We start from the raw sequence: 22,546 nt of genomic DNA on the forward strand, positions 1-22,546 counted from the left end.
AATCTTGGCTGTAAAGCTGTTGTTCAATTACAACTCCCATCATTCCCAGGCAAAATTTATTGTGCCTAGAGTTGATGGGGAGTTGTAGTTCAACAACAGCTGGCGAGGCAAGGCTGCCTACACTGGATCTAAATCCATCCATCCATCTATCCACTTACCCACCCATGGGAATAGGACAAATCGCCATGGCCAACTCATCGCAGGGACAACTCGCCACAGGGAACAACGCAACTCCCCCCCACCCCAATATGTTCTTAACAATGTCAAAATCTGAGATCATGTATATATGATAGACATTTATTTTGATAATGCATAGTAGCTTACATTAAATTGTCTTAAAGTTGTAAACCTTTTGAGGGTGAAACTAGGGAATTTAGTACTGATGTTATTGTCGTAGTTACTGTTACTTCTCTCTTTTCTATTTGCAAGCATGTTTTCCTAGAAGAAATCAATCAAATTATAAGTTCAAAAAATGTATAAAACAAGAATAATAAGGCACTCATATCTGTAAAGTACTTTTAATTCCTCAGCAAAAGATAACTATAGCAAACTGGAACTCATTAGCTGCTATTATTTTCCACACTGAAATAATTGCAGGCAACACCTATTCAAGATAAAATACAATTCCTTTGAAAACAATGTGTGAAAATTAATTTTCACCAAACTGGCACCTTCAGATACCTAGCCCTCTAGCAAGTTTCACTGAATTAAAACTGATTCTCTGTTCAGCTCCAACCTCATTGTCTCTTACCTTGCTGCCACTGTTATTTTCCGGAAAAGAAAGGAAGGAAGAGAGGAAGGAAGGAAGGAAGGAAGGAAGGAAGCTACCAGAGACATGTGCAGAGATTTTCATGATGAATCTTATTCCTTGAAAGCTCCAAATCAATACACTAAATAAACCTGCCAATAAACAAGATTTATACTCACATGTTTTAGTTCCATAAAATGGTTCCAATTTCAAAACACTTACTCTGAATGTGATATTTGAGGTTTGTGTGTGTGGAGAAATGTAAATTTTTATTTGGCAAGAATTTTATGTGGTGGAAGAAGAAAGCTGCCAGTGAGAAGAAAAGGGGTATAGATTGGAGAACAAAACTGATGACATGAGAGAGAACAAAGTTCCTGTGTAGCAAACAGGAGTTGTATTCCTTGAACACTTATACTGCTCCACAGAAACTGCCAATGTGTTGTAAAGCCTTCTGCTCTGATTCATCACATTCTTCCATGTGCACATGGAAGCAGATTCTCTACTCACTCCTTCATTTATTAAAAGCGTTTTTATCCCAGCTTGCTATGTATTGAGTGGAACTAGCTATAAATGGCTATTAATTGCTATAAATAGCTATAAATAGCATTGAATGGGACTAGCTATAAATGTCAGCATTGATGGCAAAACCCAGAGGATTCCCATCCAAGATGCTTCCGTGTACATTTTATGCAAGTCTTACATTCTCTATAGAGGAGGGATGGTAATCAGCAGAGGTAGCAAGTAGCAAAGCCAGGACACTTGATGGTGGTTTTCTCTCCACTAGCAGCTCATTCTAACAGAGCGGGGGTGGGGGGGGGAGAGAAGTGCAGCTGCATCTGCCTCCCAGCAGTTTGGGTTGCTCCTCTCTCTCCCACTCCACCGGAGAGCTGTGCTGCCTGCAGGCTGACCATTGGAAGGACGAGCCGCTACTGCATATAGGGTGAACATTTCCATGTATCATACTTTTAACCATTGTTTTGATTGGTATGTCCTGTCCAACTGAGTATTGTCCAACCATCCAGCTCCAATGTGCAAGCTGAAGTGACCCCTCCCTCCCCCAACTGCCACCACAGAGTGACCAAGGACCATCTTGCTCTGAGGGGAGGAGAGAAGAAAGAAGTGAGACTAAGGCCCATGTAAAGATGTAAAGATGTGGCTCATATTGGTCTTTATTCAAGTTTTTTGTAAACTGCTTTGGGAGGTTCGCCTAAAAAGCAGTATATAAAAGGAAGAATTATTTATTTATATTATTATTTCTTGTTTACACAGTCAAAGTCTTCTATTCTGCTATTATTATTATTATTTAGTTACACAGTCAGACAGGTGTTATTGACTGGTTTGTTTTATCCAGACATCAAGTCTTTCCCAAGGACCTGGGATGCCAGAATTTTATCATCAATACTGTTGGTTATTATAGATATTGTTTCAAAATATAGGCTGTTCCCAGTAAAGCTGCTTTTTGTAATTGGCTGATGGTGATTTCTGTGGCCCCTATGGTGTTGAGGTGCTCTTCAAGGTCTTTTGGAACTGCACCCAGGGCGCCAATTACCACTGGGATGATTTTGGTCTTTTTCTGCCACAGCCTTTCAATTTCAATTTGTAGATCTTTGTATTTGGTGATTTTTTCTATTTCTTTTTCTTCTATTCTGCTATCCCATGGTATTGCTATGTCGATTATTTTGACTTGTTCTTCTTTCTTCTCGACTACAGTTATATCAGGTGTATTGTGTGGCAGATGTTTGTCTGTTTGTAGTCAGAAGTCCTATAATATTTTTACATCTTCATTTTCTTCAACTTTTTCAATTTTATGGTCCCACCAATTCTTGGCTACAGGTAGCTTGTATTTTTTGCAGATGTTCCAGTGTATCATCCCTGCTACCTTGTCATGCCTTTGTTTGTAGTCAGTCTGTGCAATCTTCTTACAACAGCTGATCAGGTGGTCCACTGTTTCATCTGCTTCTTTACAAAGGCGGCACTTGCTGTTTGTGGTGGATTTTTCGAGTTTTGCTCTTATTGCATTTGTTCTTAGTGCCTGTTCTTGTGCAGCCAGTATTAAACTCTCTGTTTCTTTCTTCAAGTTGCCATTCTTAAGCCATTGCCAGGTCTTGGTGATGTCTGATTTTCCACATATTGTGCAAATATTGACCACGCAGGGGCTTATTTCTCCATTTTTCTGCTCGGTTCTTGACTTGTTCTTTCTTGTAGGCCTGCTTTCTTTCATTGGTGTTGAATAGTTTCTTGTTATTGACCATTTGAAGTGCATCTACTTCATTGTCCTTGATATATTCTTCAAGGCCTCTTTTCTCCTCCTCTGCTGTTTGATGGACTTGCAGCATTCCTCTTCCACCTGAGCTGCGAGGGAGGTATAGCCTATCTACATCACTGCGGGGGTGCAGATCATGATTGATGGTCATGATTTTCCTGGCCTTACGATCTAGCGTCTCTAGCTCTGCCTGGGTCCAGTCTATTATTCCTGCAGTGTATCTGATAACAGTTATAGCCCAGGTGTTTATGGCTTGTATGGTGTTCCCGCCATTGAGTTTGGACTTGAGGATTTTTCTAACTCTCCTGATGTATTCACTTCCAATTTTTATTTTAGCTTCAGTGTGTGTGATGTTATCAGCCTGGAGAATGCCCAAGTATTTGTAACGTTCTTTCTCTTCCAGGTTCTTGATCTTGCTTCCATTGGGCAGTTCTATTCCTTCTGTTTTTGCTATTTTTCCTCTTTTCATTATTAATGCAGCACACTTGTCTAGTCCAAACTCCATTGCTATATCGCTACTGAATATACGGACAGTGTTTAGCAGTGATTCGGTTTCTGACTGGGACTTTCCATACAACTTCAGATCGTCCATGTATAGCAGTTGGTTGATTTTACTGGATGTTTTAGATGTTTGGTATCCGAGGCCTGTTTTGTTTAGTATTTGTGAAAGTGGGGTCATGGCGATTACAAACAACAGAGGGGATAGTGAGTCCCCTTGGAAAATGCCTCTTCTAATGCTAACCTGTCCAAGTGCCTCGCCATTGATTGTTAACTGTGTACTCCACATGCTCATTGCTTTTTAAATAAATATCTGAATGTTTTTGCTGACACCAGTTGTTTCTAAACATTTTAGTATCCATGTGTGAGGCAATGAATCGAAGGCTTTCTTGTAGTCAATCCATGCAACACTTAGATTGGTTTTTTTTTCTCTTGCAGTTTTCTAAAATCATTTTGTCAATCAGCAGCTGGTCTTTTGTGCCTCTGGTGTTCGGGCAATTTCCTTTCTGTTCAACTGGAAGCTGTTTGTTAGTTAATAAGTGTTGCATCACTTCATCTGCTATTATTCCAGTTAATAAATTGAACATGGTTGGCAGGCAGGTTATCGGTCTATAATTACTTGGAACTGCACCTTTTGCTGGGTCTTCCATGATGAGATGAGTTTTCCCAGTTGTTAGCCATTGTTCAATATCACCACCTTTCATAATGTGATTGAACTGTTTTGATAGTTGTTTATGAAGGCTTGTTAGGTGTTAAAGCCAAAAGCCTTGCAGTTCATCGTCGCCTGGTGCAGTCCAATTTTTAATTATTTTTGCTCTTTCACTTATTAATTCTGGTGTTATTATTATATCTTGCATTTGTTGGTTACATTTTTCAACCTCTTTCATCCAGCCTGCTTTTTTATTATAATCTATTGGATTGTCCCATAATTTCCGCCAGAATTGCACTGTTTCTTCTTTATTTGGTGTTTCTACGTTCCTTGCAGTTTCTCCTTCTATGCTTTGGTAGAAACCTCTCTGATTCGACTGGAATTGGAGATTCTGCCTGTGTTGTGTAGTTCTGGCTTCATATCTGCTAATCTTCTTTGACACTGCTGTTATTTGCTGCTTGATTATTTCCAGGACTTCTCTAATTTTCCTTGAATCTAGGTGGTATTTTTGGATCAGATACGGTTTGGTGTTTTCATTCTTCAGCTTCTTGTCTTTCATATCTTTCAATTTACTAGCATCTGATGTAAGCCTGGAGATTTTATTTTCTAATCTAATCTTCCATTTAGGTGATGTACTGCTTTCTTTTTTTACAGGTCCACTGATCTTATATCCAAGCTCTTGTGTTGTTATTGTTGCTGCACTGTACATTAGTTGGTTTGCTTCTTGCAAATTATTGGTTGTTATTTCTGCAAGTGCAGCATTGACATCTTTTAATGCCTGAGCGAGTTGTTTTTTGGCAACTGTTTTTAGAGCTGGAAGTCGAACTCTGGTGGTGTTTTGGTTCATGTGCTCAGTTATTTTTTGCTTTAGTTCTTGTTGCTTTTCTGTTAAACGGCATTTGGGTTTTTGAGGTGAAGGCAGAGGGGAGGTTGCCTGGTTTTGATTTTGAAACAGTTCAGCAACAGTAGCATCCTCGATTTCCAACACCTCCTCCACCTGCTCCTGAGCAACTTCTTCAGTTGGTGGTAATTCTTCTTCCATATCTTGAGCCTGTGTTGCTCTTTGCAGTTCTTCCAGCTCAACTCCCGTGAATACTTTATTTCTTATTTTGAATCTTCTCTGGTCTGCTAGCCTTTGTTCTGTTATTTCTGTATCTGTATGCTTCTCTTCCCAGATTTGGTACATTCTTTTTAAATAACCTCTTCTAGTTGGACTAGACTTGTAATAGCAGATCATTATTTCTTTGTTGGTGTTTTTCGTATATTTTTTTGGTTAAGCAACGTTTCTTCCAGTAGCTTTGCTGTCTCCAGCCCTGGTTGCTCAACTGAAGATCCTGAGTCCTGTAGCCCACTTGCCACCAGATATCCAGGGACTCCAGCACCTGGCGCGGTCCTTGTTGACCCGGGCGACGACCGATCCGGTATAGATTTATTAAAGTTATGTCTCACCATATTTTTGATGGGAGAGGCACTCTTCATTTGGCTCCTCTGGTGAGACCTGTCCAGTATGGTTGGACCTCTGGCATAGCTCTCACCTTCCTCAGAGCACACAAGCCCCACAACCATGCCAAGGTAGTGCCTCACTGGGGGATTATTTTTTTCTGAAAAAGACCAAAATAACCCCAGTGGTAATTGGCGCCCTGGGTGCAGTTCCAAAGGACCTTGAAGAGCACCTCAACACCATAGGGGCCACAGAAATCACCATCAGCCAATTACAAAAAGCAACTTTACTGGGAACAGCCTATATTCTGCGACGATATCTATAACAACAGCAACAACATTGACAATAAAATTCAACCATCCCAGGTCCTTGGGAAGGGCTCAATGTCTGGATAAAACAAAGCAGTCAATAACACCTGTCTGTCTAAATAAATAAATAAATAAATAAATAAATAATAATTAATACCCATAGGGGCCACAGAAATCACCATCAGCCAATTAATAATTAATAGGACCTCTGGCATAGCTCTCACCTTCCTCAGAGCACGCAAGTCCCACAACCACGCGAAGGTAGTGCCTCACTGGGGGATGATGATGACGATGATGATGATGATTTTCTCTGCTGGAAGGCCAAAGGGGTTCTCTCCTCCTATGGGAGAGGGTTCCAGAATGTTAGATCTCTGCTTGTGGAATGGGGCTTTCCCACCCCCTCTTCATGGCTGCACCTTGCATAACCCCAATTCTGAGGGTAAGGAAGCCTTAGAATGAGATGTGGCACAGAAATCTTTAGATTTTACAGACTGTTGGCAGAAATCTCTCATTGCACAAATGTAAGTGCCTTCTGCTCTCACCAAGGTCTATGGATTCTCTCCCCACCCCATTGTACCTTTGCCAGTTGGGGGGTTGACAGCCAGCAAAAACCATCGATCATGTTCCCTAGACTTGTGGATATCTTCTGTGTCCAGTTCTAGCCATTCTTTCAGGTCACCCATTCATCCTTTCTTCCTCTTTCCTCTTGATCTTTTCCCCTGCTAGCTTTCCTTCTAGCATTAGTTGTGGTATTTGATAATTTACTCCACTGAGGATATGTCCATAATACGCCAGTTTACGTCTTTTGATTGTCTGTATTATTTGCTTATGTGTTTTTGCTTCTCAAAGTACTTCATTTGTTGTTCTGCTGGTCCATTTAATCTTGGGTATTCTTCTGTCAATTTAAGAATATTGTGTCAATATAACTGCAATATAAATTGCAATATAAATCCATAGAATTTGGTGAATTAAGGCTTGCCTGGTCAAATAATAAGTTGACTGAATAGCATAGCACATGATAGTCAACAGGCATTACTGGTGTTAGATAAACTCATACTCCTGAGTTACTGTGATTTTAAAATAAGATTTTAGGGCTTATTTGCATTATACACATAAAAGATAATCAAAAGAAAGAGTTCATTATATTAGTTGAAAAAAATTCTCTGTAATGTAAGATGTAATCAATTGATTGTCTATCTCTTCATTTCATTGTATGCTTATTACGTTGTGCTGAAATGAATCTTCAGAATGAAAGCTAGCCAAACTCAATGTAATATGTTATTGACAATACAAAACAGGGTTCAGTGTTGGCACTAGGCACCCATTCTTATTGGGGGCTCAGTCACAGGTGGGGAGCTACTCAGGTTCAGAAGCTTTTCACACATAATGGATAATTTTTTTAAGGCTGTGTCCAAATTTCATTCTGAACTTCCCCTGGATTTAGCAGTCTGATTTGTCTTGTAGTTGTAGAGAGATACCAAATCATTTGGCTTGCTGCCATTCTTCTGACATGGATTTCTAGAATTTGTAAAGGCTGTGGTGCTTCACAGTTGGTTACTGTCACATTTCTCTTTTCATTCACATTATTTTTCTTCCATCTGTATAGGCCACACTTATGAATGATCACATTAAACAGCAGGCAATCCTGTTTGTTCTTTGTTTTAATTCTTCAGGAAGCAGTGGTGCACAGTGCACACCATTGCCTCAGCATTCCTGTTAGCTAGTGAACTGTGTTCATTTGCATGTGAGGATCCTAATACATGTGAACTAACATTTGAACAAAACATCTGAGATCTTTCCCTTAACTAAAAGGATTGTCAATAAAATTGTGCACTAGGGGTGTGCACAGCACCCCCTTGACACCCTGCCCCTGCCGGTTCAGTCTGGTCCAGGGGCATTCACAATTTTTCTGATTTTTTTTTTTAAAAAAATCACACTTACCCCCTCTGGGGCAGTTGTTCAAGGTGGGGGATGGGGGGGCACAGAGATTCCTTATGCCATAAAGTTTAGAGCCCACAATTTTTTTCTGTTAGGGAGACCTCAGCTCCTAATGCACGTGAACTAACATATGAACAAAAAATTTGAGATCTTTCCCTTAACTAAAAGGATTGTCAATAAAATTTATACGTGTAGAATCTGGGAGGAAATTAGAAGGACTTATAGCTGGCCCACATCAGAGGACCTAAACCTTGGATGGAAGAGAAGCACCTTAGGGTTCAGTTCTTGGGGAAGGACTAAGCTGGCAGAGCTCTGAAGGGATGTGCAAACAGGTTCAAGTTTGAACCAAACTGGGGGGGGGGGGGGTTTGCAAGCAAAACCAAAACGGAATCTACCCACCCTGATTCAAAGGTGGTTTGAATTCGAACCAACAAACACACACTGTTGTAGAACAAACACATACAAATAGGCATAGGTAGGTACACACACACACACTGAGAAAAAGTAGACCTTTTCTAGGAATATAAAAGATGTCTGAGGGCATAGCCCGGTAGATAACATTGTTGTAAATAGATGCTAAAGGCTGTAAACAAAGGATTGATTGAGTTAAGTGTGTGAGAAGATTCCCACAGGTAGCATGATAAACAAGGAGTCTACTTCACTTCTGATTTTCCATAATTAAGGACTTCCCCATTCTTACATGATTACATTAGGACAAGTTTTTAGAACACTGAATAGGGAGGAAGTCTTTGTGGCCTATACTCCCAAGCCATCAACATCATCTTTTGTCCCATGAACTCATTGCTGCTTCATAGGGGGGGCCAGGGGTGGATTCAGCTTTTTGCCACCCATAGGCAAGAAGACTTTTGCTGCCCTTTTACCTTGAAACAAAAAAGGTTTGCCTTTTTTTGTTTAAGGTAAAAGGGGGAGACTTTATCCTTGCCCACTCCACCCTTGCTGCAGCCACCACTGCCCACAGAGAGGGGAGAGAAAATTTGAGGAGAAAATTTGCTGCTCCTCAAATGTTGTTGCCGCAGGCAAATGCCTACTCTGCCTCTGCATTAATCCACCGCTGCCGGGGGCCATGCCACAGTGGAGAAAACACAATCAGCCCAGGTGGCACTGTTCTCCTTCCCAGAGAGCCATTTTCTCTGGTTACTGTTATGATCATTTTTAGTCTGGAGCGAGACTGACCTCTTCTATGGTTCTAGAAATGCTAGATTTCACTGCTAATCACACTCTCATGCCATGGACAAGAGGGATAAGCTATAAAGCTTTGACAAATTATCACCATTGACAAGTTATAAAGCAAAGAGAGGGAGGTAGGCTGTCTGCTAACAACATGTACATGCGTATAATAGCTTGTGCATAGCTTTAGGTGTGTATAGCTTACCTGAATGGTGGGGTGGGGGTGGGGAACATGAATGAATGGAACAAAAAGTGTGGGTCTAACATGCTGGGCATGCACAAAAAAAATATGTGTTAAATTGTATAAAATTGGAAGATAGACAGCATGGAACATAGAGCAAAGCCAACCTACAAAAGCTTGTTACATCTTTGGTATAAGAAGGTGGTGGAGGAGGAGGCAGGAACCAGAGAATTCTATGATCCACACTGATAATTTTCTCCCATCAGGGCAAATGGTGGTGGTGTGGAGAGAATAATCTGATTCACATGGAGAGTAAGTGCACATAGAGTGCTCACCATGTAGTTACAAGCTACCACCAAACAGAATGGTTTCAGATAATTGTAATGTGAAGGCCATAATACATGCTCCAGACCTCACACAGAGTTTTTCTAATGGCAAAGCCTCCATACAATACATTCAGTTTGTGAGAAATAGACATATGGAAATCTGAAAAGTGACTGAACACTGAATTTCAAGCGCAAACTCTGATGTGATAGCTTTTCAGTTTTTCAGGTGAAGTTAGCATCAAGCTGGCTCCCCATTTGAAAAAAGATATGGCAAAGTCACTAAAGGCAAGTTTTACCACCTCAGACATCAAATATGCTTCCTTTATTATTCTGGTTATGAAAGTGGTGATGTGGCCACAGTATTGTATAATTCCTTGATAGGCACAAAAACAACTTGTAGAATAAAAATAGGCTAGGAGAACTTACTTTATTCTCTCTCTCTGCTTGTGTGGTGTGTACTTTTATACAGCAGCCTCTCCATGAGAACAAATTTCCTTTTATTCATAGTGCAATTCTCATATAATTGGAGGATGTTTCATGGAAGGCTGTACAATACACAAGACTGAAAGGTGAAGGAGGGGCTGCTAGCATCAATCTTAGTTTAGGCAGCATGCTAAGGTTTGCCTAAGTTAGTTAAGTCTACTAGCTGGACAGAATTAATATTTTCTAAGATGAACTAACTCAAAATGCTTTCTTGCTGACTCCTGCCGCCAATGGTTCTTGATAATCTTTCTCAAATGACCAGGAGCATCACACAGGAGATCACTTACACCGCTGGAGTGTATGATGGCTTTTAAAGTGGTTTTGGGTATCATGGCTCTTCGCAGCAGAGTAGCACATGACAGAACTCCAAAATGATGGCATTTGGTCTTTATCTGTAAAGCTGTTTGATTGACAGATGACTATGGAAAGCATTAAACTGACTCCCTTTTGAGGCTGCACAAGGCTACCTCTTCTGAAGCCCTTTATTCATAGGCTTGGAGAATTAGGGCAGGGTCAACCAGAGAGTTGTTGTCATTTTCTGCTATGCCTATTTCTTACCTATGTGTGGTATTTCCTTGAGTGACAGGCTGCATCGAGAATGTCATCTTTCTGTTATTTAATATGGCTTTTCATGTTTTTCTCTGTTGTTTCAACCTTTTCCCCATCTGGATCACAATACAAAGAAGCAGTGCAAAATATTGATTGATTGATTGATTGATTAAGTGCTTAAGTCAGTGTTGACTCTTAGCGACCACATAGATAGATTCTCTTCAGGATGATCTGTCTTCAGCTTGGCCTTTTAGGTATCTCAGTGGTGCATTCATTGCTGTCGTAATCAAGTCCATCCACCTTGCTGCTGGTCATCCTCTTAAAATATTACTACCTATACTATGCAATATGACTATGCAGACTATTGCTACCTTTTAAAGCCTTTTACTGTTGGGATGAGACTCTGCTGGGGGGGTGGGGTGGGGCGGGCCTTACCTGCCAGGAACTTATTTTCTCCCTCCCACCTGTTATGGAACAAACACCTTCTGGACATTGCTTGGACATATAATAGGCATAGGCTCTTTTCATCATTTCTGCATAGTTTTTATTGTCTTAACAAAATCTACTATAAACATTAGAGCACAGAAGTTTGATATAAAAGGTTCCTCTTAAAAAAGAATTGAAAAGGCTTGCATCAAAATAATAAATTGTCATCACAAAAGGCATCCATTGAAATAAATGCATAAGTTAAAACAGACCTTCTTTGAGACTAAACCATCAATAATAATCAATAAACAATCAAGGTTTTAAAAACTCTATCTCTCTCCCTTAGTCTGAAAAAAACCTCAAAACTAGGGATGTGCACGAATCAATTTTTCTGATTCAATTTAGGGTTGTGCGTTTTGTATTTTTTCTGTTTCAATTTGTACCAAATCCGAATCAACCCCATTTTGTATTTTGTCTGAACTTAAGCCTTCCGAATCACCCCAGTTTTGTTTTGTATACGAATTAATCCGAATCTGAATCTGAATTAATTCAGATTTTAAAATGGGTCATGTGGTCAAAAGAGTGGGTGGGGGTTATAGTGCCCAATGAGTGGAAGCTACCACAAAAATTTCAAAGGAATTGGGCAAACTGCTGATTTTTGGTGAATTTTTGAAATTTGCATGTCTTTCAGGTTTTCCTCATAGGGTATAATGGAGGTTTCGGGAAAAGTATAGCTTCACGCAGTGGCGGGGAGGGGTGGCCCATAGTGGAGTGTGGTTGGTGGTAGTGCCCAGTTGGTGCAAGGAAGCTACTACAATTTTTTCAGAGGAATTTGGCAGAGGGCTGATTTTTAAAGAATTAATGAAGTTACGCATCTTTCAGATTTTCCTCATAGGGTATAATGGAGGTTTCAGCAGTCCCATAACTCCACTTGGGGAGCAATGGGGTGGCCCAGAGCAAGTGGCGGTGTAGTGCACATAGGGTGCCAACCACCCACATGGGTTGCCAACCCATGAAGTACAGGGTTTTGTTGTTCTATAGGTGTTCTGAGAGTAGATTCTCTAGCATCATATGAGAGTGGATTCATCGTTTTTCATTAAAAATCTCATTTGCTACCAGAGAATCTAAACTCAACACCTTAGAAACAACAAAGCCCAGTACCCCAATGGGTTAGCAATCCAGGGGGTTGGTTGGCACCGTCTGTGCACTACACCACCACTCGCTTCGGGCCATCCCAGTGCCCCCCAGGTGGAGTTATGGGGCTGCTGAAACCTCCATTATTCCCTATGGGGAAAAAATCTTAAAGATGTGTAAACCTCAACAATTCCTAAGAAATCAGCCCTTTGCCCTATTTGGAATCTGGGTGCACCACCCTTGGGGCACTGCCACCCAAACCACTGTTTTGCCCTTGAAGCCCCACATAAACAAGTTGAAAGAGTGAAGAGAATGATGAACAACACTTAATTTTTTGGCAGTTATTTTAGAATTTTGCAGCGTCTGGGAGCCTGTCCCTGTGACACTAGCACAGCAGTACAATCCATTTGTGGATTCAAGCAATCTTTCAATAAAAACACACCCTCCCCATGGAACAGTGACCACAGGTCATTTGAGATAGCAAGATAGATCAATGAGCCAGTGTGGTGTAGTGGTTAGAGTGCTGGACTAGGACCGGGGAGACCCGAGTTCAAATCCCCATTCAGTCATGATACTAGCTGGGTGACTCTGGGCCAGTCACTTCTCTCTCAACCTAACCTACGTTACAGGGTTGTTGTGAAGAGAAACCTAACTGCTCTGGGCTCCTTGGAGGAAGAGTGGGATATAAAATGTAAAAAAATAAAATAAAAGTGCCTTGGTAGTATGGAACAGCTTCAAATGTTCATTTAACTGAAGTGGAGTGAGCCATAGCCCAAACAAATCAACCTACTGTTCAGAATTGTTGAGATTTATCCTCACTGCATTTAAGAAAGTGCAAAACCATGGATCATGGTTACAAGAAAGAGAGAAACAACTAAGATTCCTGGGGATGTCAACAGATTGACAGGTGTATTCCTCACCCCCCCCCCTTTTGTCTCCTGTAGTCCCATGTTCATGACCTGTCCCTGCAATGGCAAAAGTTGTGAACCCCTCGCTTAGACATCATGTCCCATCAAATTACATTGTGGCCTAAATTACATTAGACTGCTCAACTTGAGCATCAAAACTACTCATAAAAATCAGAAGAAAAACAAAATAGCTCTTCAAAAGAGCCCTGAACAAGTCAAGAGATTCTTTCTAAACCTTTGGAAAGAAACACCTGTGCAATTTCAGAACTTTCCTAACCAGCTTCTCGAAAAGCTTCTCCACACAATTTATACCATGGCTTTTAGCAAGAGCTTTGGAATTGCATTGAGCTCCCAAAGATATTTGGGTATTTCTGTCTCAAAATGCTGTCTTCCAAATCCCTTTGCAAGGTCAGTTTGCATTTCAATCACACTGAATACAACACTTAACTAAACTATTCATGCCCAACAATTTTTGCATATCTTATCTTCTGCTAATCACTCAGTGCCTCAGCGGAGTGGAGAGAGTCAGAGAAGTCAATTTGAACCGCAATGCTTTTCCGAAGAACAAAGCATTCTGCCCGAAACACAGTCATTTCGATTTGGAAACAAAAAGCTCTGTTTTTTAATTCTTGATTTTGTTTTGGTTACAAATCCTCCGAAATTGCCATTTTCGGGCACAAAACATTTTGTACCCGAATCGAAATGCACAAGCCTAATTCAATTTGTACCCAAATTGAAACACACACACCCCGAATCACCCCAGATTCGATTTGTACCCACATTTTCCAAATCTGAATCAATTCAGATAAAAAATGGTCCTGGTGCCAAAAGAGTGGGGTGATGATGGTAGTGTCCAATGGGTGGAAACTACCACCCAAATTTCAAAGAAACTGAGCAAAGGGGTGACATTTAATGAATTTTTGAAGTTTGCGTGTCTTTAAGTTTTTCCCCATAGGGAATAATGGGGATTCCAGCAAACTTATAGCTACACTAACCCCTGCTAACTGGGCAAAGAGGCACCTTTTACCGTGGTGATTCTCTTTATTTAGCAGGGGGAGAGTAACTGGCCCTATCCACCCCCAGCACAGTACTTCCAGTGACTGCTGCTGGTGTGTGTCTTATGTTTCTTTTTAGAATGGGGACAGGGAGCCATCTTATTTGTTTGTTATCTCTCTTTGTAAACCGCCCTGAGCCATTTTTGGAAGGGCTGTATAGAAATAGAATTAATAATAATAATAATAATCATAATAATAATAATAATACACTTGGGGGGCACCGGGGTGGCCCAGAGTGGGGTGTGATGGGTGGTAGTGCCCAGTGGGTGCAAGGGAGCTACCACCAATATTTCAAATGGATTGGGCAAAGGGCTGATTTTTAATGAGCATCTTTAAGCTTTTTGCCATGAGGAATAATGGGGATTTCAGCAGCCTTAGTTATAACTCCCTGGGGTGGGGGCACCAGGTGGCCCAGGGCAGGTTGTAGCAGGTGGTACTGCCCAATGGGTGCAAGGAAGGTACAACCCAGATTTCAAAGAAATTGGGCAAAGGGATGATATTTTAAGAATTTTTGAAGTTGGCATGTTTTTGGGGCAGATTTGGGTCAGAAAGGGGGTTTTGGAGGCAGAAGAGTGGGTTAAGCAGTAGTGCCCCAATGGATGCCTGCTACCATTCAGATTTCAAAGGAATTGGGCAAAGGGGTGATTTTTAAAGAATTTGTGAAGTTTGTGCATCTTTAAGCTTTTTCCCCATAGGGAAAATGGGGGTTTCAGCAGCCCCAAAACTCCACTTGGGGGGCACCAGGGTGGCCCAGAGTAAGTGGTGGTGTAGTGCACATAGGGTGCCAGCCACCCCCATACCCACAAGCCAATAGGGTACTGGGCTTTGTTGTTTCTGAGGTATTCTGAGTGTAGATTCTCTGATAGCAAATGAGAGAGAATTCATTTTCAACGACAAACAATGAATCCACAATGAATCCACAGCAGCAGACAGCAACAAGCAAGCAAGTGTGATATCACAGATGCAGTAGACTAGGGCAGTAGACTAGAGCCAACAACAGTAGCAAATGTGACCTGCCCTCCCTCCCCCAAGCATTTTTCATCCACATGCAACAGACACAGCTACATCTGTGGCACCAGGCCATAAAAGCAGGTTAAGTAAGGAAGGGTGCAAAACAACATTCTGCCAGTAGAAGAGCGAGGTCCCCCCACTCACCTACACAAGTAAAAGAGTGATGATGACAACAATGGCACACAATTTTTTGGCTCTTTTTTTTTTTGGACATTTCTGCAACAGAACTCTACAACAGCCTGTGGTACCAGCACAGCCTATTGTAGATGCAAACAATCTCATTTGAATAAAAATGATGATGATACTAGAAGTCACAATATGACCCAATCTTCATTGCAAAGAAGTCCAGAGAGAGAGAGAGAGAGAGAGAGAGAGAGAGAGAGAGAGAGAGAGAGAAAACCTGTTCTGTGCCCATTCATGAGGTCCCCAAAATACAGTCACAACAGCAAACCATCCAAGGCATTTGAATTGCATAATATATATACTGCTAGACTTGAGATTATGTAGTGGGGAAGCATAGTATACCTGTGTGCATGTGTGTGCTCTTTGAAAGGGTTAGTGGGTTTAGGGTTAACTTTTGCCATGGCCTCAGAATGCTGCAGTTGGCAGGTATATGGGCACAGGTAGGAGGCTAAAGTCTGTGCCTTCCTGCCCACTTAGAGCCTGTAGGCTGCTGGGCAGAGATTAATACTGATATATTGTGGGCACAGAGGGCTGGAGGACAGGCTTCTGTTTTTTAAAAATGAAAAAAAAATCTTTGGAATGGGAAAAAAGACAGAATTGTTTTTTAAAACCATGAGGCTACGCTACCCTTCTAACCACCTACTAATACTAGCTAAGGGGAATCTCTCCCACACAGAACCCCTGTTTAAACTTCTTCTAAACTAAACAACACACAACTTTTTAGATCAATTGCAACCCCAAACCTCCCTCTGAACAGTCAAAAACCCAGGAATACAGAATTTCAGAGGTGTGTGTGTGTGTGTAAATGGGGTACACTCACTCAGTCTAGGGTTTCACCCATGTTGTGTGTCCAATTGTCCACTTCTGTGGTCTGGTCTCTGAGTCCTGTACTCTTTCTTCTTCAATCTCCTTCTCCTTCAGTCTTCAGATTTGGGGGGGGGGTCTGGGGCAAAAGCCTGGGAAATCTGGGGGGAGGGGCAACTGGCCAGTGTTCACAGGGGCTAGGGGTGGTGGCTGGCACAGACACAGAAGGCACAGGCAGGCAGTGATTGTCTCAGCAGCAGGAAGGGGTGAAAAAAGAATTATCTTCTTCTCAGGAACAGAAAAGCAAGGCAGCAGATAAACCATTCCCAGCCTGCCATGCAGCAGCCAACAGCGGCAGGCAAGCTGGATGGCAAGATAGGCTTGGCTCAGGCTGGCAAGGCAGAAGGCAGAAGGCAATAGGCAAGGCAAAGCAAAGCAAAGTTCTTTCTCTCTCTCTCTCCTCCCACGATGCAGAAAGGCAGAATGGTGGCTGCTGCCTCTTTAAATCTCATTGAAAATCCCTCCTTGAACTCCCCCACCCTTTCCCCTTCTTCGACCCTTACCCTGGCCAATGTGGGGTCAGTCAGGAGTGACAAGAGCCAAAAGAGCCATTCCAGAACCAGGAGGGAATTGTCAGCAGATCAGCCCATGCTTTCGTTCACTGATCTGAAGCTTGGAAGGGCGGGAAATTCAGATAGACGTCAAACACAAAATGGAGACTACATGGAGATTGCCACAAAATGGAGGTCCGAAACAACAAAACCTTCAGCTCCGAAATGTGGGTGATTTGTTTTGGAGCCAAATCTTTTGTGACTAGCAGATGGGTGATTTGCTTTGTGCACAAATTGCCCAAAATAGGCAGATCTGGGTACAGATCATTCTGTACCCAAAACGTTATGCACATCCCTACTTGAAACAATATTTAAAAACCATTCTTAAAAAGAAATGGTACAATTCAAGGCTATTGTTCCTAGTCTCAAAAGAGACTGGCCCCATCCTAAAACAGGCTATTTGCATTGTTTCTCCTCATTAAGGTCAGACTGGTCTCTTATCAATGGCATATAAGGCCTTGACACATGTACAGAGAAGCTGCTGAACTCTCAGTTCATAAGCATAAAGATTATTCTTTCCAGCTTCCAAGCAGATCTAACACAAAAATGACTCCTCTCATTTCAAGCAGGAAGGCCAGATGAGTCCAGAATTGCATTTATCCATGACATTACCTTTTTGTTATTCTTTCATTTAAAAAGTTAAATATATAGCTACCAGTGATGAGGCAGAATCTTAAATGGAGGAGTTCAGACACTGAATTTCTGATGTCCACTTTCATTATAAGTGGATCAAGACATCTCTGGAGTCCACCCTTATCTTGATAAGAACTATTACAGCCCATGGCTGCCTCGGTGCCTGCTGTACGCCCTCCTTGCTGCCTTGCCTCAGTACTTTATGGAAAGGAGGGCAGCAGAAAGGAATCACAGGAGCAGGACCACTGTGAGGCCCTGGACACTGCTGCAGATATATATAGAACAGTGCCCAGAATTGTTGGGAACCAGGCAAAATACAGGAGGAGACCTGGCCCCAGGTCTTGTAGTAACAAGCATGAATTGTCCCTTTGCTAAGCAGGGTCTGCCCTGCTTGCATTTGAATGGGAGAGCACTGTAAGATGTGCTAGCACTTTAAGATATTCCCCTTAAGGGATGAGGCCGCTCTGGGAAAAACATCTGAGGTTCCTTCCTTGGCATCTCCAAGAGCTGAGACAGATTCCTGCCTTCAACCTTGGAGAAGGTCTGTGTAGACAATACTGAGTCTGTGTAGACAATACTGAACTAGATTTTATTTTATTTATTTATTGTTACATTTATATGCGGCCTTTCATTAAAACAATCCCAAGGCGGTTGGGATGGACCAATGGTCTGACTTGGCAGAAGGCAGCGTCCCATGTTCCTAGTTTTTATGGTCCCTGTCTTCCCTAGACACTATTGTGTAGGTTCAATGCACCACTCAAGGACTAAGGGAAACGGTATCCATAAACCTCCTAGTCGCCCCATGTCACTAAGTTAGGGGAAAGAAAGGCACAAGGGAAGAACTAACAGCAGGCACTGTAGTAGGACCCTGATCTGCTTCAAACATAAAATTGGAAGCCTGGATCATTTGTCAAGTTATGCGGCAAAATAGTTTAGATTCCCAGAATTATTGCCAAAGCAGATTGCGAGGGTGGGGGATGGGGGCTGTGTATGCCCATCACCGACAGAAATAACACTGTTATTTCTGCAATACACTGAAAAATGTGCTTTCAAGCTTGCAAATATTTGTTGAATAAAGATCTTAATAATAACACTAGCCATTTGGGGCCAATGTGATTATTTAGTGAGTAATAAGCTTCATAGAATATAAAGGAAGATATAAATGAAGGCTGGAAGTTTGAAGTGGCTTTTGGTGGCTGAAAAAAAGATTTCTATAATTTGTAACCAGGAAAGGGGACTTACAGCTCACATAAGTATGTTTAGTAAGTCCCAAAACACCAGTAGAGTTGAGAGCTATAGAAGGCCATCATTAAACTCCTTGCTATCCGAATTCACTGTGTGCCTCCAAGTTACCATAACACTATGTAAATACAATTCTAGTTTATCCCAACCTCTGTTTAAGTGTCCCTCAGGCTTCTCAGTTATATGAGGCTGTTTGGCTTCATCATATTAAGGCAGCATTAATAATTGTAGGCTCTATTCATGGCTCACAGGGACCCAGATGCAGTACCAAGGATGTGTCTGCTGTGCAAAATTTCATAGTGATTAAAGTCTGTAAACCTCTTTCCATGCCATGTTACCTAGCGCTAAGTCATTGAATGAAAGCGTACCTTTTAATAGACACATATGTCAACTGGCAGCAGTAATGTTGCAGGCACAAACAACAGAAACTCCTGAATTAATACCCTTCTGCTAGCTCTCTGTTGTAACATATCGAACAGCAGGGGATTTTGCTCTGTGTCATTTTTTTCAGTAAAGTCGCCAGTGGGCCAAATATACAGTTCAAACTGCAAAATATTTAAGGATGGGGATAACTCTCACTCTCTGGCTGCTGTTGTTGAAAGTGAGGTCAGGGGACAGGATGGGGGAAAGGGCAGCTTTGTCTTGTCCAGCCCACTAGTGCCGGCACATCTGGCTTGCAAATTCTTCCTCCTATCCATATATGGAAAGCAGGATTGCACCAAATGGCTCTTCTAAGGATGGCTGGAAATTTTGAATTTCTAAATTATCTTTTCAGCTGTTTACAACTGTGGGTGGTGTCTAACAATCACCCATACAGTAAACAGGTACAAAGTAAGTAGGGGGAAACTGGAGATTCCTGGGGAGTGTGCCCTCCCATCGGATGTGTCATCTTAAGCTGCCAACATGCCCAGTTGCTGACCTCCACTGAGATTGATACTTTCAACATGTGATTAGATTAGATTTCTCTATCCATGTACAAATGACCATCAGGATGGAAAACCATACATTCTATACCTTGGCTTTAAATTCTAGATGTAATGTAGGATTTAGAATGTGGGGCAGAGGCGTAACTAGGGAAAATAGCGCCTAGGGCAAGCACTGAAATTGCGCCCCTGTCCAAACAGGAATGATGGGACTTGTAGTCAACAATATCTGGAAATCCTTGTTAAAAGGAACACTGTACCATATAGACATGGTTGTTGATCAAAACCTGAAAACATGAGCCATCTCTGTAAAAGACCTAGAACAACAGTCAGGAGTTATGCGAGGATTCCAAGTGTCATTTTCTCTGTCTCATCTCATTCTTTTTAAAAAACATGACTTTGTCCTAGAGGATCACCTGCCAAAATAGCCACTAGCAAAATAGGGGAAGAAGAAGGTGGTGGTGTGCGTGTGTGTGTCTATAAACCAGTGAATGATTCCTGCCAGCCTTTGTCTTGTGATGACTGTTGGCTCATGATGGGGTATATGTGCATTCACCACACTAGTGCTTACTTTGACACCAAGAGGGAGGAGGATACATTAGTTTGCCACACTAGACAGAGGCATTTGCAACAGGAGCAGCTGCAGACAGCCAAGTTCTGCCAGGGCCAAAACCAGCCCCTCCCAGACTAAGAAATCATTGTGATTTGCCCCTTCCTGTCACAAGCAGTGTGCTGTTCTTTTATTATTGACTCTAATATCCCAGTCATGGATGGAAAATTCAGGGTCAATTTACAAGAGACACATTTTCTACATGGAAGTTTCTTCTGTGCAGGTGTTGTGCAGAAACCCATGTGTAGTGACCGCCAGGGGCATAGCAAGGTTGGAATGGGCCAAGATGAGATTTTAAAATGGGCCCCCAGCCCCTCAAAGTCCAGGGCCTCCACCCACCCCAGGCCCCCAAGGATTTAAGTCTGATATTTCAAAATAAGTATGCTGCCTGGAAATACATTTCACTGAATACACACATGCACACTTCACAGTATATAGTGATATACATTGAGTACTATATATTTGTGCTACTTTTAATGCCTAGAACACACTAGCAATGCTAATTATTAAAATGGCCCCCTCGCTGCAGATTAGCAAAGGAGACTTTCAACCATGCAGGGTGAGCCTATGTTTGTTTTCTCAGAATTCTGAACAAATTCAGTAAAGTTTGATTCCAGGAGGAGGTTTTTCACACAAGGCTTTTAAAGCCCTTTAACACACATCTCCTCTGGAATGGAGGTGCTGCATTCACATGTTGGCCAGATTTACTCTGAAGTCCCTGCAAGTTACTGGGGAGCAGTTCACACACAAGAAAAATAAAATAAAATAAAAGCACAACACATGCTTCACAGTTCTCACTCAGACCTTCTGGGTTGCAAAACAACTTGAACATAAGTGCATTTATAAATGAATTAAAGAAAGAATGAATAAATAAATATTTGTTCCAGAAGTTTTTGTAATTTTCTGACATGAAACAAGCCACTTATAGGCCTTAGATAGTTTTTGTTTTTAAAGCCAGCACATTTTTCAGTCTGTTTTAAATTAAATATTCAGAGACTTCTCAGTCTCTCCCCGCACCCCATATCAAAGGCCTATGGCAAGCAGATCCCTATATACTGGGGTGACCACAAAAAGGAATTCACAGCCTACCTTGCAAAAGCTGTGCTGGATGGTCTGGTCTGCTGCAGGGAGCTCTGCCAGCCTCCTCCTTCCTGGCTTGCTGGGGCCTGCTGCGTTCAGGCTTCAGGGAGACCTACTCGGAGGAGGCCTCTCTGGAAGCCGCACCCACCCGCCGATCAGCTGAGAGGCGGGGAGAGAAGAGCTCTGCAGTTTGCAGGCTGCTCCGATCCTAGGCCTCATTGCCGATCCTAGGCCGGAGCTGGAGGCAAGTGGCTGAGGGGCCCTGGGGCTGGGCAGGTGGGCAATGGGGTGGGGGTGGCAGGAACTGGTGTGGCGCCCCCACCTCAGTGGCACCTAGGGCACGTGCCCTGCCTGCCCCCCCAGTTCCGCCTATGATGTGGGGTACTCACTATCATGTGATTAGGTGATCATCTGAATTGCAATGTAGTGCCCCCCCTCCTTAACTCTAGAGTTTGTATTGTAAATAGGACAGAACCCAGGATTGGATTATCCAGTTATGTAGGTAGGACTTACTTTTGGCACAATTTTTTTCCTCCCTGCCTGAGGTGGAGAGTTGTGAGAGAGCTCTTTTAGGCTATATTTGGACATAACGGGGAACTGCAGGCAGAGCAACCAGAGGACCCCAAAACTGTAAGTCCAAATGCTGGAAAACACATTTTGGACCCTAACTCAAACTGAGAGTATACTCACCAAACTCCGATTTGAATCCTTGGTTTGAAGTGAGAATCGCAGCTCAAGTCTTTTCCATTAAATCCTAATGGAGGCAGCCTTCCCTTGAACTGGAGTTGAGGGAAGGAAGCTCCTCCCTCTCTTTATCCTGATTGGCTGTTGTGGCTGTCCATCAATCAAAGGGGGAAGCCCAGCAGCCAGTTCCCCCCTTCTGCAGTCCTGCAGACTACAGAGAGGAGGCCAGCAGTAACATCCAAATTCAGACAGATAAGTGCATTGGGGCACTTACAGCTGGGCGCACAGGGAGCAAACCCAGCAATGCCGGCTCAATCATCTGTAGGAAGGTAAGTTTAACCCACGTTTTCCACAGACCACCCTCTAGCCCTTCTCAATGATTGTGAGAAGAGATATTGCTCTCTTTTATCTATCTATCTATCTGTCTGTCTGTCTATCTATCTATCTATCTATCTATCTATCTATCTATCTATCTATCTATCTATCACTGCTTGAGCCTCACTCACTAATATGAAATTCAGACAAACACACACAAGATAGAAACATCTATCTAGTTTTTGCTGGTACATTCCAGACCTTGTCCAGACTACAAAAATAAATATAAATATAATAAAAAAAATTCCAACTGCCACAAAAATGCACTTTCCCAGAAAATGCAGGGACAGTCTCC

The 22,546-nt window shown here is 42.1% G+C and overlaps 1 long non-coding RNA gene across 3 annotated transcripts; it reads right to left on the reverse strand.

Annotated features, from left to right (window-relative positions):
- Positions 1-281: 281 nt before the first annotated feature.
- LOC128340396 (uncharacterized) lies at positions 282-21,982 on the reverse strand. 3 transcript variants are annotated; one of them, XR_008313679.1, is made up of 5 exons: positions 21,883-21,982; positions 10,582-10,688; positions 6,485-6,802; positions 6,132-6,247; positions 282-438 (listed from the first exon to the last, which is right to left on the reverse strand). It is a non-coding gene; the product is annotated as an uncharacterized LOC128340396 (long non-coding RNA). The 3 variants fall into 3 exon arrangements; XR_008313678.1 differs by lacking the exon at positions 10,582-10,688 and having other exon boundaries at positions 21,883-21,977; XR_008313680.1 differs by lacking the exons at positions 10,582-10,688; positions 21,883-21,982 and adding an exon at positions 9,967-10,087.
- Between the last annotated feature and the right edge of the window lie 564 nt (positions 21,983-22,546).

The sequence above is a fragment of the Hemicordylus capensis genome, chromosome 1 (genome assembly GCF_027244095.1).
Source record: "Hemicordylus capensis ecotype Gifberg chromosome 1, rHemCap1.1.pri, whole genome shotgun sequence".
Taxonomy (NCBI): domain Eukaryota; kingdom Metazoa; phylum Chordata; class Lepidosauria; order Squamata; family Cordylidae; genus Hemicordylus; species Hemicordylus capensis.